At 40.4% G+C, this 17,903-nt stretch overlaps 1 long non-coding RNA gene across 4 annotated transcripts in view; it reads left to right on the top strand.

Annotated features, from left to right (window-relative positions):
• The window catches only part of LOC131918440 (uncharacterized), a 32,075-nt gene extending 14,535 nt beyond the window's left edge, over positions 1-17,540 (top strand). For 2 of the 4 annotated variants that reach the window (XR_009380977.1, XR_009380979.1), the window contains exons 3-5: positions 4,155-4,273; positions 8,123-10,060; positions 10,882-12,496. This is a non-coding gene — a long non-coding RNA (uncharacterized LOC131918440). Of the gene's footprint in view, positions 1-4,154; positions 4,274-8,122; positions 10,061-10,881; positions 12,497-12,919 lie in introns of those variants that run through there. The other 2 variants (XR_009380978.1, XR_009380980.1) reach the window with 2 other exon arrangements.
• The last annotated feature ends 363 nt before the right edge of the window (positions 17,541-17,903 follow it).

The raw sequence follows: 17,903 nt of genomic DNA, 5'->3' as shown, positions 1-17,903 counted from the left end.
ATTCAAACTGGACTATTTCACAAATCCTCTATGCTAATGAATTAAATATATCCTCTAATTGGTATGTATTTCAGGTTTTTAGGAAACTTGAAAAAATTCCCAATTATGTGATATATATAACAGTTATGATTTCCATGTTGAATTATGCCCCACCCCATGGACCAGCCTGACTTTATCTTAAGATTAAAAGCCACCTTGTTACAAAGTAAAAATAAGTTTATTCCAGTTTTATATAAAACTTGTGTTTGACCATATCTTGACCTATTTTCTGGAATTTTACATGTTCTATACCCTGACCTTCATCCTGATGATAAGATGTTCTGCCAAACACTTTTGAAATGTTCTGTAAAGTTCCTACATAACCAGAAACCCTTGAAAACCCCCTAGCCTTGCATTTTGGGGGGGCTAATGTAAACCTTACCTGCTCTTGTTCTTGGTGTTATTTTCTCTAACCCTATTTTAGGGAGATAGGCCTATCTGACAGAAATTAAATCTTGCTTAACTTGACAAAAAGAATTTGGGTAATGATCTTTACTCTCATTAAGTGGGATTAACAATTGGAAGCCTCTATGAGATCAAGACCCCAACCCAATTTCTGAAGCTGGACCTTCACTTTGGGACTCTGGAACTGGGATGCTGCCTCACAAGGTGCAGACCTTGGTAATGTTCCAAGGCTCTGAAGCATGCTTTTAGTTTGGTGGATTGCTGGATTGAAAGAAACTAGCAGGCACCTTTCTGAGGAGGGCTCCGTTGGTAAGTCATAGAGGGTGTTTCCACCGATGCCATCTGGTACCATTTCTGGTGGGATCCAGTCTGGAGGACAGAAAGGTAGCTGAGAAGGTACATAAACTCCTGTCCAGGGCACTAGCAAAATGTTGCACTGCCTATCTGGTTTTTTTTGGAGCCTGGTTCTTGGTTCTCTGCTCTGTTTGTTTCAATCCTAAGGCACTAGCAAGAAGTCGTTTTGCCCACCTGGTTCTTGGATAAAGGGAGCCAAGATGGTAGGTCATTCAAGTCCAGTTAAATGTGTGCGTGTAGGTGGCCATTGCGTGTTTTCTTTTTGACCAGTCTCTTTTGACTATGTGAACATTCTCTGTTTCTTGTTTACTGGGTTCATTTTTTGCTGACTCTGTCCCTTGAATATTTTGTGTTCTGTGTTTACTGGTTTCACTTTTGTTTGTTTGTTTGTTTGTTTGTCTCGTTACACCTGTTTCAGCTAAGGCCACCGCTGCCTCAGCAGCCCCAAACACTTTCTTGCGGGTTTGTTTCCCATTCCTGGGTCCGCTCCTAGGTGCTGGCTGGGATGAAACTCTGCACCAGGGCTGGAGAGAAAGTGGGCAGTGGAAAGCTCTCCAGGGGTGCAATGCCACAGGAAAAAAGAAAAACAAGACTGCGGCCCAGAAAGGAGGGCAGGAGAGGCCACCCAGCAAGGGAAGAGCCAGCAGATCAGCTGCTTTGGCTGTTTGCCATGGCTGCTTTAATAACCAGAGTTAGGAATTTCTATCTCTCAGCCTTCTCTGTGCTCTGGTTGCTGCCCCTGGTCACTGGATTCAGTTTTCAGATATAAATAATATTGAAATATTGTTTTATGCCATTCTGCTTTATTGAAAACCTGGCCCCGGAGTTGGGTTATGGCTCCCCCTTCTCTAGATCCAAGCAAGCATGCTTATTTAAAAGCTTCTTGTCTGTCCTATGACAAGTAATGCACTTGATTTTGTAACAAAAGAAAACAAAAGGTCAAAACACAACAGCCAAAAACAAAACAAAACAAAACAAACAAACATACAAAAAACAGGAGACAACACCAAAAGCCTGTAATAATTAAATATATAAATAAAAACCTTCAATAATTTTTATTCCTCAATCAAAGTAACATAAGTGACATTTTGCTTACTATGGTCAATAAGTATTTGCTCTTTAGAAAGAGGTCTTCTGGATGTTAACTTTATCTCAAATGTTATGTACTGAACCAAAATGTCTCTCTTTAAGTGTGCTCAGATTCACTGAGTCTTCGTTTGTCAAAACAGAAACACTATCATTTGTTATATGAAAAAATTCTTCTAATAATTTTACCAATTCTAGCTTACGCTTTAAATAGAGGACTAAGCCTAAAAAATATTCATTTAAAAAAGTTAAGACACAATTGTGGCCAAAAGCAAAACCAAGTAAGAGAGGAGATAAAAGAAACTGTCTTATTGAAAAAAATCATCCTAGACTACCCCTGGCTTAGGGCTGCTCCTCACCTCTCTGGCCAGATTTGGATGCCAATCTGACAGTCACTAGCAGGACTGGAGTCCTAAGTCAGGTCTTCTAATTAAAATATAACATAAAAAGACCATCAGAAGTTTAATGTTATGAGATGGGATCTGGCCAGAGTTTTGAATAGATAAAGATGGCAAAAATCTACATTATTTTAAATACAAAATAAAAAAGTAAAAGAGTTAGGGCCTTGTAAGATGGTATCCCAAAGGCAAATGGAACTTGAGTTTATAAATTTATAATTTTAAAAGCCAATCGAAATGTATATAACTATTGAATTAAATTTATCATGTCCAATAGAATGAAAGATTAATTAACTGTGGTAGCTACTTTTGCTGCCAGGGTCTCCACTGTGCTAGCTGTAGTAAGCAATTATGAAATTGTAATCCCAGAAACAGTAGCAGTGGTGGTCTCCTCTGCTATAACAGCAACAACAGCAGCAGCAATGTCAAATTCTCTTCTGGAGTGTGTGGGCATCCACTGACATGGGTACAACTCCAGGAACATGAACCGCCAAAGTCCATTTTTCTTGATTCCAGCACGACTTAAACAGGCAGCTGATAATGAGTATTCAGAGAGGTAATTCCTGGGGGGCACTCACCAACCTAAGACAGAGTGCCTGTGTGGCCTGGGCAGGTGTCTCCATGATGGGTAAGGTGACCTGCTGACATCCCACACAACCTAAGTCGGAAGCTCATTTATTAGTAAAAGGGGGACCTGTAGGGCCTTGGCCCCCATTTTGGATAACTGTTGCCTTGCTTGCTGACCTTGACCTTGATATCCTCCCTATGCTAATTTCCTCCTGGGTTTCACCCTCCTGAATCTTAAGGGAAGTTCCTTGTCTATGTATCCTGCATAATGGGCATTAACAACTTAGATGCAAGATTGTAAAACATCTGTAGCTAACTTCTGCCCTCCGGGGTTCTCCCATTGTGCTGTAAGCCTGTATTTAAGACCTCCTCCCTCCTTCAATAAACGGCATTCAGCATTAATAAATAAATAAATAAATAAATAAATAAATAAATAAATAAATAAACAAAACAAAACAACAAAAAAAGAGAAAAGAAAATGTGCTACTCAGAGAAATAAAAAAAAAAAAAAAAAAAAAAAAAAAGAGTTAGGGCCATGACTATAAGCATAAAAACTTAAGATATTTGCTTTTGAGCAAAGCACATGGGCCCAACTAAAGTCTGATACCGTGCCTTGCAAGCTTCTCCCCTGCCCCATGGTTTACTACTTCCTGTTTGCTATTTGATGAAAGAAAAAAATGTGTGTGTGGGGGGTGTGGGGGGAACTTTTGCTGCCAGACATTTCCAGATTGTTACATGAAATGATTTCTAGGTAGCTTTAGAAATCCACAAATATGCATGAGATTCTCATTATCCAGAGAGCCAATGAACGTCATAGAAGGTCCACACAGAATCAGGCTCCTAAACGAAGGATCTAGATAAACATGGCTAAAAAAGTTTCCAAAGCAAACTAGTAGGAAGATGGTAGATAAAGGACAAAAATCAAAGATGTTTTAGTTTTTCAAGGTTAAGCCTAAAGCATAAAGCTAAAATCAAGTAAAATTTATTTAAAATCAGGTATACCTAATAGATGGACCTCAAAACTTTCCAGAGACTCTGAATTCATATCTGCTGAATATGGCATTTAAAATGTTTAGTGAAAAAGCTTTCTATGATAGAACATCATATCCTAGAGGTGACCCTAAGCTCTGCAAAGAAGACAGATAGGGCACAGACCTGGATTATGGTAACGCTAACCACTGGGAAAAACTGCCCCACGGCTTGCCAGTTGCCAAGGCCCTATACAAACTGTGGACACTGTTAGGTTGACTGCCCTACTCTGCCTAAGTTAAGGTAGGTAATTTTCCCAGATTTTTTCCTCCACAGATCAGACCTGCCTGGATTTGGTAACTAAAGGCCTGTGTTTACTGATTTCCTGTGTGATAGCCGAAGACTGACCTCTGCCCCCAATGAAACTACCACTGGAGACTAGGGTAACCATCCAGGTAATGGTTAAGTCTTGATCATTTTATTTGATACATAGGCCATTTGGATTATACTTTAAAAAAAATTTTCTTATTTGTGTCTTTCACATCATGCATCTTGGTCCCTTTCATTTCCCATCCCTGTGTGTCTGCCCTCTGCCCTTGAAGCCCCACCCCCTCAATAAAATTTAAGAGCAAAAAGAAAACAAAAAGGAAAAAAAAATCTCATCATGGAAGCTGTAGCATGCCATAGTGAGTCACACATTAAACCCCTTTGTACATATAGTGTTACCTGCAAGTGTTCATTGCAAAGAGTCATTTGTCTGGTTCAAGGCCTCTAATTTCTGCTACAGTATTAATGCTGGGCCCTTAATGGAACTCCTCTTGGTTACCCTGTGTTGTGGAAATCCTGCAGGTTTGGGTCTGCAGGACTGCACCCTTCATCTGCTTCAGCATATCACAGATGGGGTGGATATTGGGGTGACCCAACTCATAACCCTGGTAGCTGGGTTGGTCAGCCTGCTAACTCTCCCTTGTTCTCATCACCAGGGTGAGCTCTCCTGCATTGCCTTGGTGAGTTCACCCTTTGCAGCCAAGCGAAGGGGCCAGTTTTCCTGCTTTCATGACCTCAGGGTCTGTTCTCCCACACCTACACCTTCAGGGCCAGCTCTACTGTGTTGCCCAGGCATGGGTTAAGGGCCACTCTCCCCGGTGCCCGCAGCAGATGGGGGCAGGACTAGCTCTCCCATTTGTCTCAGGCATTGATGTGTAGGGGGGGGCATCTCTGCCCTGCCCATGCCGCTACATGACAGATGGGTAATAGGGACAGCCCTCCCAGGCTCACAGTTCCAGGCCTGCTCACCCACACTTTCGCCTACAGGAAGTGCAGGGTCCGCTCTCCTGAGTGATGTAGTTGGTGGTGGGCAGGGGTAGCTCTCCTGCCGCCCTTCTGACCTCAAGGCCAGCTCTCCACTGTCTCAGGCATCTATGGGTAGAGGGGACGGGTATCTCTTCCGTGCCTCTGCTGCCACAGGACAGATAAGTAATGGGGACAGCTCTCCATAGTAACAACTTTGGGGAGGGCTCACCCATACCTCCGCCAACAGAATTGACTCTAGTGTGCCGACTAGGCGAGGTGCAGGGCCTGTGGATTATACTTTTTGCTATCATTTATCCTTCTCAGATGGTGTTGACAGCTAATTGTAACTTTATCAGTTTAGCAGCAGCTGACTGGTCAATGCATTATACATATATATAAAAAAACCAGGACTTGCTTTTCTAGAGCTGTTAGGTCACCTGGTGAAAAACGCAAACTCACAGACAGGTTTGCCTTACATGCAGCTGCTTATAAAAGGATAAACTGGCTTCAGACATAAGTTTTATTATTTGGGGAACTTGCTTTGCAAAGACTGTTCTCAGTAATCAACCACTTATATATGGCTAATGGTAAGTAATTGAATTAAAAAAAAAAACTTTAAGGTTTATATGAATTATAAAAATCTAGAATAATTTAAATGTAAACTTCTAAGGTTATAGAAGCCTAAGTAAATTACAAAGGTGTAAGAAAATGATTTACGATATATAAATTCAAGTTACTCTATACTATTATTACACCAAGACTTGAAAGGTTCAGAGTTTTAGTATGGATCAATATAGTTCTGATAAGCCAATAAGGTACTGACTGCTATTATCAGTCACAAGCTCAAGATTTTAAATTTCCTTTGGTTGTCTTCTAAACATAGTTGCCTCTCATCATGCTAAAAACATCTCTGTCCAATCTATATCTAGCCCTGTGGACAGAAAAAAAGAAAAGAATGTTCATGCCTTTGGATCCAAAGCCATAGCTTTTGTTATGACTCAAAGGCCCGAGTCTGCTCCAGCTGCTTTACAGACAGCCGCTAGCTGCTTTTTCTACAATATGGATTTCAATACAGATTACAAACCATGGTAATCAATGAAGGCCATGCTGATGCCACCCGGGCCATGTTGGTATCCAAGGGCCACTCTGCTTTGGGGACCGTGCAGGTCTGGGTGGGCTACACTGCTACCTGGGACCATGGTGACATCTGAGCCCAGACTGCTGCATGGAACCATGTCTGGGTTGGTGATCCTACTAGAGTTGGGGTCTGTGATGTCTGTGGCCCATGGTGCCATCAAAGGCCACACAGATGCCCAGGGTCTAGGCCACACCCTTGGCCATGTTGATGTCTGAGGGCTGTGCTGTCACTGGAGCCAACAGTGTCGTCTGTGCCAGGGATGCTGCCAAGGGCAGTGTCTGGGTCTGTTTTCCCAAGGCAGCTAAGGTCTGTGTTGATATCGATATCTGATACCATCAAAGGCAATGCTGATGCTAGGGGTCTAGGCTGCCACCTGTGGCCATGTTCACGTCTGAGGGCCTTGCTACCACCAATTCGAGTGGCCTGCATAGCCACAGGCTGGTGCTGTGGGCCATGTCTGGGTCCATGGCCCAACAGCTGCCAGGGTCTGAGCTAATATCCATGGCTCATGTTGCCATAGGGGTCATAAGAACCTTGCGTGTTGAAATTCAGTGGCAGTGCTGAGCCAGTCTGTTCCTCACTGGCCCAGGGATAGCTGGTCCTGCCCCTCAATGGATACTGTAGCAGGAGAGCTGACCCCAGCACTCAGGAGAGATGGCCCTGCCCCCCACCTGAGTGGGTGGAACCGACAGCCTAAACTGACCAGCTCAACTAGTACTGTGACCCACATCTTGGACCTTGGGTTGGCCTCCCTAACAGCTGCCCTATCTTTAGCTTGTTGGAGTCTGCGAAAGTACTGGTCCTGCAGAATGATAATCACAGACTCTCTATGACTTGGGCAATAACAGGCTATCTTAGAGGAGTTTCAATAAGAGCCCAGCTCAGTGATGATGTTATAGAAACCAGAAGCCTTCAACCAGACCAATGACTTATTGCAATGAACATTTTGTGGGTGGGGCTGCTTGGACAAAGGGGGTATATTGCATGACACACTGCAGCTCCTGATGTCACTATGATGAATGAAGAGGTATTGGAAAGATGGAGGAGTGTGTTTTTTTTTGGTTTTTTTTTTGGTTGTTTTGTTTTTAATTAATTTGGGTGGGCATACTGCAGGGGTGAGGGATAGTGTTATGTGATATTATATTTGTGTTCTGACAAATAAAGTTTGACTAGAGATCAGAGGGTGGAGCTAGCCACTAGTTAACCATAGAGGCCAGGCAGTGGTGGCACACATCTTTAATCCCAACACTTGGGAAGAAGAAGCAGGGAGATCTGGAGTTCAAGGCTACCCTGGGCTACATGAGTTTGAATCAGTCTAAAAAAGAAACAGAGCCATTTTTTGGTGGCTCAGGCCTTTAATCTCAGCACTTGAGAGGATCATGCCTTTGATCCCAGCACTTGGGAGTCTCATACCTTTAATCCCAGGACTAGGGAGGTGGAGACAGGAATATAAGGTGGGTGGAGACAGGGTTTCAGCATCCATTGGGTCTAAGGATTCATAGAGGTAAGAAGTGGCTGCTGTTTGGCTTCTCAATCTTTTAGATATCTGACTCTGGGTTTTTATTGTTAAAACTAATTAGTATTACACTTCATCTGGTGTCTAACTTTTGGGGCATGAATTCACAAAAAATCCACTTGCCCATGGCTTACACACACCGGAGCTGCACGAGGGGGCTCCCACTGGGAGTTGCTGCCTCACTGGCCAGGTTTTCCTTTCCTTTTTCACCAAGCTTCTGAGCAAGTTTGGGATTTTTCTCTTTCAGCCTTTCTGCAATAAACTCCACAGGCTCTTGGACTCCCAATACTGCCGCAATTAGCCATTTTCAGAGTTCTCCTATGCAGACAGCTGGCTCTTTGGGTTCTTCTCTCCTAGGGGGTTGTGGGATTTCCTTGGACTCCCTCGTCAGGCTGCCACAACACTAGGTAGCTGCCTTGGGCTTCTATTGTTCTATGCAGCAGCAATCAGCCTCACACTTCACCATCATCTTCATCATCATCATCATCAGATTTGGTAAGACAATTGTGAATTCTTAAAGGGGAAAATAGTTTAAAAAGAGATAGATAGATAGATAGATAGATAGATAGATAGATAGATAGAGTTTTTTCCCATGTTAAAAAATGGGAAACACTGTTATGATGGAGGGAGTAAGGTCTTTGTACACAATGGGTGGTTTAAAAATGGAACAATTTAATGAAAGAATAATCAACTTAACTGGGATTGACATAATGTTAGTTATCATTTTGATAATTCTTATTATCAATTTGATCATTTAGAGGTTGGTTGATATGAGTGCCACATATTAACTTATTAAAACAGATCATAGAGATATTCAGACTCAAACAGAGGAATTTAAAGGAGAACCAACTTCAGCATTACATTATAAAATTAGAGAGGAACAGCCCAGGGTTTTCAAACAATCAACCTTAATTTATCCAGTCACCTCATAGGAACAACTGCCAGATGACAGATATCTCCAACGCTGTGTAAGAGCTGACTGGATTCATGTGGAAATGTTAGATTTAAGGAAGCGATAGTCTCATATGGTATGTATTCACCTTTTGTGAAGCAGATGTTAAATTCATAGTCAACTAGTAATAGAATTGTCCCACAAGACTGGAAAGACTTGGCTATAGCAGTATTGGAACCTGGTCCTCAATTATAGTAGAGGACCTGGTGGAAAGATGAGGCTAAGTTGATTGAACAACAAAGCAGAGCTAGAGGTATTGAAATCTTCCAAGACCACCTTCTTGGAGAGGGGAATTATGCTAATGTACAGAAACAGTCTCTATATTATGACCACACCCTGGCTCTACACTATGCAGCAGCTTTGAATGCTTGGGACAGAATTGAAGAAGTTGGAAAGAAAACTGAGTCATTTACTAAAGTTATAAAGGGCCCAAAAGAAACCATCACTGACTTTTTTTTTTTTTTTTACAAAGATTGACTTTAATTGTAAATAGAATGATACCAAATTCAGAAGCTAGACAAATAATAATTGAATCTTGGGCCTTAAAAAATGTTAATTCACAATACAAAGGGGTAATTAGGCCTTTAAAAGGCAAGATCAGTACCCATAGAGGAATGGATCCGAGATACAGTCAATATTGAATCTCATAACCATAATGCTGCTTGGCTAGGAGAGATGATTTCCAGAGGCTTAAAGAAAAATCAAAATGTTAGGTGCTTTAATTGTGGCAAACAAGGTAATCTGAACAGGGCTTGTAAACAGGGTGTTCCTGCTGCAAGCCGCAAAAATATACAAAGTAGGATTTCAGCTGATTATAACAAAGCTAACACCTGGAAGAAGCCAAGGGCCTTCTAGAGGTCAAGCTGAGGCTCAAGGAGCCTTGGTGATATTTGGCTTTTGATTATCAGTCATTTTCTGCTATGAGTTTCTCATGTGCTATTGTAGCTTTTCCATCATTGATTGGGTACCTTATCCCCTCTACTAAAGGAATGTTTAGATAACCTTGTGTGCTGACAGCTATGCACAGCCAGAACCCCAGTTCAGGCCTCCCTGTAATTATTGTCATTGGCAGCATTTGGCCAGGTCCATCCCTAAATGGAGGAAATTATCTTATCAGATATACCTCTGTACTCTCTAAGAACAGACTTAAGCATCCAGACTACCCATTTGAGAAGGCCTGGCAGATGTGTCAATTAAGCTTAACTTCCTCCTTTCCCAAATCTTACCTCTAGTTCCAGATCTCCCTTTAACTGTCACCAGAGGCATCTAGCTGTACACAGGTTGCCTAGCGATCAAGCATACTTTGCCCCGTCCTGCAGAAAAATGGCAGATAGCTTGGACAGGTAAGAGCCACAGGAAAAAAGAAGACAGTTTTATTTTCTCCCATTGACCTAGCAACTTACAGATCCTTAACATTTTCTACCAATCACGTTTAAGATTATAGTTGAGCACATAAGATCCTTCTTCTTAGATATTACCCAAATTTAGCCTTTAGTTAATTCATTAGTCACTTCCCTTTTGGGTTGCAAATGATAATTAACAATTACTGCCCCTCTATATGATTCTTATCACCCCTCAGTTTGACCCTTGAATCCTGGTAGTCATTGCCTGAGGAAAATTCTTACCTGCCTTTATGACCCCATAGAATTCAAGCCTGGTGACCTTGCTCAACCATGGGATTGCTATTGCTTGGGTTTATAACTGGATTCCTGGGAGACTTAGGAGGAATGTGGAGAACTTAGAGATGGAGAATGGAGAGGGATAAGGAGGATTTTGACCAGAGAGTATGTGTGGACAAGATGGAATAGGATGAAGAGTCAGATGGGGAAGTACTAGCTGGGTAAGAACAAGATAAAAAGGACCTAGATGAGGCAGAATTAAGATAGAACTTAGAGGGAGCAGCAATAAATATAGAGAGAAATCAATCAAGAAAGGATCTAGGCACAAGAACAGAACTGAAGCTGTGTAAATTGGATGTTATGCCAGAGGAATTAAAGCAAGTGGACTATAGAGCTTGGGGTGCTGAGATTCTATTTCCCAAAAATAGTCCTCATCATTTGTAGTTCTTTCTCCTGAGCCCCTGGGATATATAATATTAAGACTGGTCCCTCTAATGTTATACAAGATGTTACTAGAAACAATGTTTTGTTTTGTTTTTTTCTAGGAATGATCCAAACAAAAGGCCCCTTTCTTCTGGAGTATGCAGAAAGTGTGGTAAAGACTGACATTGGACCAATGAAAGCAGATCAAAAAGGGACAGACAGGATAACTCTTTGCCATTAGGGAATGGCTTTTGGGCCCTCTCACATGACCCCATGTAAAATTTGGTCCAGTCATTCTCAGTCACCATGGGGGAAAGTCTTTCCCAGAGCAATTAAAGGACCTAATGTCTATTGTAAAAAACAACAACAACAAACAAACAAAAAAACATACAGCTCTGGATGATAAAACAGCTTTATAAGATAAAAGAAAAATTTAAGGAGAAATTATAAATCAAAATTGATGAAGAATAGATTTGAACAAGAGAGACCTCTTGATTAGAAGAGGTGATAGTTCATCAACCAGTGTGACCACTCAATCTAAAGAAACTTTTAAGACTAAGAAATGCTTTTCATTTGATCAGATATAACTTGCCAAAAGAGCAACTCCCCAAAGTTAGGGTTGGGACAGGGCTTTGTTTTTGTCTTTCCAGGAAAGTAAAAACAACCATCTTGAGGAATTTAAGGACCTTTGGACAGATAAACATCCAAAGAAGAAGGGAGAACTACCTGGAACATATTACCAAGAAAAGGAATAATTTGACCTAATGAAGTCTCTGAAGTCTCCAAAAAGATGATGGAGCCCCACAACAATAATTCCACCTGGACTATGGTAATGCCACTAAGCTGACAAACACCACCTAAAGATCATCTTTGGATTATAAACTGCTCAGGACAATTTCAAGGTGACTATCTGAGACTACTCCAGCCAGGACTTGAGACAAGCCCTGAACTTTCCCATTATACAGAGACTAGACAAGAAATAATACAGCTTGCTAGCTCTCTCAGTACTTGACAATTATCCTAATATTTTTCAAGATTCCCTAAAGATGCTGTCACCCTAAGACAGCAAGAAGTAATTTTCAGAATACAACAATGCCTGTTTTCCCAAGAGGTGGAGTGGGCAGTTTTTGGTCATTCAGTGGGTTATGGACATTTGTCATCATTTAGGGTAGTTGGTTACAAGTTGTTATTGCTAATGGTCAGGAGAAAGCAAAACAAAGAAGATTAGATTCAAGGATCTTGTTCTAAAAAGAAAAAGGGGCTGGGATATAGAAATAGGATAAAAAGGTAAATTATTGATCTGCTTTTAAAAAGCAACTATTAGTTTTAAATATTTTACATTGGCTTGAATTTTTGCATATTGATACAAATTTGATGTTATTTTTGTTATACTGTATATGTGTTATAGAAATGATAGGATAAAAAGGTTGATTATTGAATCTTTTTAAAAAGCAACTACTAGTTTTAAATATTTTACATTGACTTGGATATTTGTATATTGATACAAATTTGAGGTTACTTTTGTTATACTGTGTATATGTTATAAAAGTGATAGGATAGCCGGCTGGTGGTGGCACTCGCCTTTAATCCCAACACTCGGGAGGCAGAGGCAGGCAGATCTCTGTGAGTTCAAGGTCAGCCTGGTCTACAAAGTGAGTTCCAGGAAAAGGCACAAAACTACACAGAGAAACCCTGTCTCGAAAAACCAAAAAAAAAAAAAAAAAAAAAGTGATAGGATAAAAAGGTAGGTTATTGAATCTATTTTTTAAAAGCAACTACTAGTTTTAAATAGTTTACATTGATATAGATATTTAAATATTAATACAAATTTAAGGTTATTTTGGTTAAAACACACTGTACATACATTTCTACTCTTGTTCAAGGTATTGTACCTATATAGGTCGTCTAACAATGTAATATAAATTTCTAGTCCTTGAAAGTTTTTATTATGAACTATTTAGGATAATAAAGAAATGCAGGTTAGTAGTCACCTATTACAATCAAACTTGTAGCCATGTTAGGTATGTTTTCAAGATTAAACATATATTTTAGATAGGCAAGTGGTCTTCAAACACTTCAGAGATCTATAGGAGATGACATTTAAGATGATTTAATAACATAAAGCTCACAAGGTTCCTTTTTTTTTTTAATGACAATGAGACATGTATGCTCCTGGCAACATCAATCTACTTTAGAGAAGATGATGAGCATCGAAGAAACTCCATATGGAATTTACTTTCTTTGTGGCAAAAGTTAGCCACTGGGCAAGAAACTGCCCTTGCCTTGACTGCTGACAGTATGCTGTTCAAATTGGACAAGCAGGACATAAAGGAAAGTGACTGCAGAACTTTGCCAAGACAAGGTGGGACAGTCCTTCAAAATTCCTGCTTCATAGATAAGTCTGTCAGATATTCTAGGCCTGTAGGCTGAAGATGGTGCCTTGACATTGCAGAGGAACCTCGGGTGACTGTCCAAGGTTTCTATCATTTCTTATTTTTGAAAGTTGTTTGCTTTATACTTCCTGCTTACTCAGATAATATTATATCCTTCTTAGATGGCTGATGGAGTTGAAGACTAGATAGTTATAGTTATAGTTTTCCTTGTTACCAGACTCAGAAAAGGAACTCACTAAAGAGATGAAAAGTGTATAAGGTTGAGAGACATAAAAAGAAAATTTTGGGTTGGTAATGCAAGTTAGGATAGGAAGTGAATTAGGTACAACACTTTGGACTCACCAAGATAGGATAGCTAATAGAGTATTTTCTTTGAATTTGTCAAGTGCTAATGGACTAGACATTGTTAGTGTAATTACTGCCTGTATATATTTTTATATAGTTATTGTACTTATTGTATATATTTTTTCTTGGTTAGTTAAAACCTTTACTTTTTATTTTAGAGAAAAAAGAGGGAAATGTTGTATCATATTTTGTTTTTGTTCTCACAAATAGAGATCAGAAGGCAGAGCTAGCCACTACTTAACCATAGAGGCCGGGCAGTGGTGGGGTACACCTTTAATCCCAGCACTTGGGAGGAGTAAGCAGGATGATCAGGAGTTCAATGCCACCCTGGGCTACATGAGACTGAGTCACTCTAAAAGAGAAAAAGAGCCACATGGGAGGCTCAAGCCTTTAATCCCAGAACTAGGGAGGTGGAGACAGGAATATAAGGTGGACGGAGATAGGATCTCAGTGCCCATTTGGTCTGAGGCTTCATAGAGGTAAGAAGTAGCTGCTGCTCAGCTTCTCTGATCTTTCAGATTTCACATTTGATATCTGACTCTGGGTTTTTATTGTTAAGACTAATTAGGATCATGCTTCAGGATGGATATGGACTGGGAGGTGAGTGGGATGGGGCACATGATGTGAAATTTCCACAGAATCAATAAAGAATTATGTTTAAAAACAAACAAACAAACAATGGTAAAACTAACATATCTAAAACCTTTTCTCTTTTATAAACTGAAAATATTCATGTAAGCTTCAAGGAGTTGAAGAAATCATAAAAATTGGCTCCATCTCTTACAGGTCAAGTGGACTCCAGTTAAGTACTCCTGTCAATCAACAGCCTAAGTTTCTCCACCTGTCTATTCTTTCTCTCTCACCTGGTCGTGGGACTCCTCCCCTCCCACAACTACCAGGACTATGATCCCGGAAGCTCCAAATGTAAGATTTTTCCTTTAAATTTATGAACCTTAACATCTGTCCACAGTCTCTGTCTCTGCAGATTTCAGTAGACACCATCCAGAAATCAGCTGTGGACTACAAACTGCTGCAAACAGCTACAAGCCCTGAAAGCTGATAGAAAACTTGCTGAAAGCTGGTGTGAACCAGTCCAGCCAATGTGATCTCTCCCTGTCTCTTTAGCTTGGTCAAGAAATCAAATACTTCTGATGACTGCCCTATTGCCTAAATATCCTCCCAGCCTTTGGCTAATGTTTGAGCCTTCCTGGGCCCTGACACACTGCCCTAATTTCGGTTGAGAAGCAGTTATAGAAGAGAATACACCATCCCTTATCCTCCACAAAGGCTAGAATGTTAGACCCAAAGGGAACTCCTAAGCAAAGGGGACAAAAATGACTGTATAAGGCTTTTTGGCATACCTGGCTCCCTCATTATTAGGGAGGAACTTGTTAAAAAGTAAATAACCAAGATGTATCAACAAGTAAATTCACCGGCTGAAATAGTTCTACAATATGGTAGGGCACTCGACCTGCTCTATGCAGAACAAAAAGGATGGCTTCAAGAAAAATTTATTCCTTCCATGCTAACCCACCAGACACAATTAGAGAGACCCTAGCCATGATACAAACTTTGTTGCTTGCCAAATAAAAATTACTCAGATACATTCCCCCCTCTGGCATTATCAGCCCATACAACAGATAAAAATAGCCATTCCCTATCAAGGATTTGAAAGGGATACATATGAAAAAAAAGGGGGGGCGTGGTTGGTGGTGATGCACCATCCCGATTCCAACTTCATATTAAAAGCTATCTTATTGAAAGGTCAAAATAAGTTCATTCCCGTTTTCTGTAAAACTTGGGTTTGACCATGTCGTGAGCTATTTTTTAGAGTTTGACATGTTCCACGTCTTATAGCTGTAATCTGGGGAGATGTTTTGCAAATAATTTTGAAATACTGTGCCAAATTCCTATGTAACCAAAGACCCTTGAAGAAGACCCTAGCCTGGAAGTTTGGGGACTAACATAAACTCTTCCTTCTCCTGTGCTAGAGGCTGTTTTCTCAAACTCCATTTTCCTGTATGACAGAAAATAAAGCTTGCTTAATTCAACTGAAAGAGTTTGGATAATGGTCTGTGTTCTCATTCAGTGAGATTAAAACCCCCTCACTTCTACTCTCTGCAGTTACCCAACAGAGACTATGGGTACCAGAAAGGTGACTTTTGGTAACATTCTGTTTCATAGCAGATCATGTAAATTGCTGTTATTTAAAGTTTCCAGAATTCAACATAAGGCTATGCAGGAAGATTAATAGCACTGCCCTCGAAGAGTGGCCAGTAATTTATCACTTAGAAGTCTGACTTTTCTGCTTAGCGTTACCAGTAGCCTTCACATCAACTCCTCACGATCACACCATAGAGCAGGTTAACTGTTTTAATTTGATCACTGACAGACAGGAACCACAGGTAGGAAAAGTGACTCACTTAAGGTCATGTCATAGTAATCTCTGTCCCCAGTCAGCAAGGTGTCTGCACAGTCATGATCAGTGTAAAAAATATTGTCTGAGGTGAATGGAGCTTGCCTTTTAGGGATGAAGCAGAAATCTGGAAAAGAGTCACATGTGAAGTTATAAATGCAGTCCTTCAAAAAAGAAACAAACAAACAAACAAAATAAACGCTGTAATAAAAAAAGGAAATCTAATGAGTTCACTGGTGATGGGTTACTCTTACCTCTTCATAATCTAAGTAATTCCCTTCAAAGGCACCTGAAGAACTCTCCATATCAAATGGAAATCCATTGAAGGGTGCCGGATAGAAAATAAGCAGAGATAGGCACTGGGGTTTCTTGGAGAGTTGTTGTGGAAAGTCTTGAGCTTCATAAGCAGGAACCACCAACAGCTCTCTTTCTTCCCTTCTTGAGCAATCCACACAAAGTTCCTCATTCTCTATATTCCTGTGTAGCCTTGCTATTATGACTCGGTCCTGGTGATGCAATTTTTATACAGAAATGAGAGGGTTCTTTCTTTCTTTCTTTCTTTCTTTCTTTCTTTCTTTCTTTCTTTCTTTCTTTCTTCCTTTCTTTCTTTCTTTTTGAGAGTTCCTTTTGGCCCTTTTTACAGATTCTACACTCATCAGTTCAGTTAGTTAACTGTTTTTCAAGCATCTCAGATATGCCAGGTCTCTGTGTGCTAGAGTACACAGCACGTGATGAATGGCAACATCAGGACATGAAAGTAGAGCCCTCACACCGATGAGTGACAGGACAAAAATGAACTGCTTCTTTGAGAAGGAAAACCCAAGCAGAGGTACATGACTGATGCTACTGGATCATGTGGTAAGAGGACAGATGGCCACACATCCGCACAGCCAGAGGTAATGCAGAGGCAAGAACGAAGCTGATGTGGTTGTCATGTGACCAGGTTGGAGTATTGATGGCATTATAATGTGGTTAGTTACTTCTGTGGCATCTCCGGAAGTAGACTATTAGAAGTGCTTCTTGTTCATTTTCTGTTCCTAGTGGCTAGGGCAAGGTCTGGGATATACTTGGAGTGAGGAGGAATCTTTCTAGAGGATATCCTAAAGTTCATGTGGCACCATAAGTCAGATAAATAAATAATCTCTTTATCTAGAGCTCAGAGTGTCTACTAAGATACTCCGCATTTTCAGTATTTACTTTTGCGGTAGGATTTTGTTATGTAGTTCAGGCTGAGTCTGAACTTGTGACCCCGCTGTCTCTCCTTCTTGAGTGCTAGGATTATAGGTGTGGGCCTCTGAAGCTGGTCTGTTTTTGGTATTTTTAAATCTTTCAGCAATGAGTCTGTGCTGGCTGAGACAATATTCTAAAAGCAATTTTATTTTCATTTATTAAGTAAGTATAAGGTATTAAACTCATTGTACTTAAATATACTATCAAATACATCAATCACATCATTTAGATTTTCTAACAAAATTGTTGTTGAGGTTAGATCTTAGTATTCCTTTGAATAAAATAATCCTGGAAAAATGAATCTTTATGTCCGATGACATTTTTATAGTGGTATTGTAGAACTGGATTTTTAAGTATCGTTGGCATTGACTACCATTACAACAAATTATAAAATTAAATATGAACATTCTGAAAGTATTTTTAATTTTTATTACACCTGTGTGTGTGTGTGTGTGTGTGTGTGTGTGTGTGTGATATATGGGAATGCAGGTACATGAATGACATAGTGAGTATATGCACATCAGAGCAGGATGACGTTATGGAGTCGATTCCCTCCTTCCACCTTTACATGGGTTCCAAGGACCAAACTCAGGTTGTGGAGCCATCCGCTGTATACCAGAAAAATCAGTACTCCATGAATGAAGCAGGGATGCATAATCCATCAGATGAGCTCTCAGCTCCCGGGGTAGTGACTGACTGAACCGTTTCTTTCTTCGGCCTTGGCTTCTGTGACACTACATGCTGACTGCCTAGTCAAGTA

Source organism: Peromyscus eremicus, chromosome 8b, assembly GCF_949786415.1.
Source record: "Peromyscus eremicus chromosome 8b, PerEre_H2_v1, whole genome shotgun sequence".
Lineage (NCBI taxonomy): Eukaryota > Metazoa > Chordata > Mammalia > Rodentia > Cricetidae > Peromyscus > Peromyscus eremicus.
This window is presented reverse-complemented; position numbering and strand designations above follow the sequence as displayed.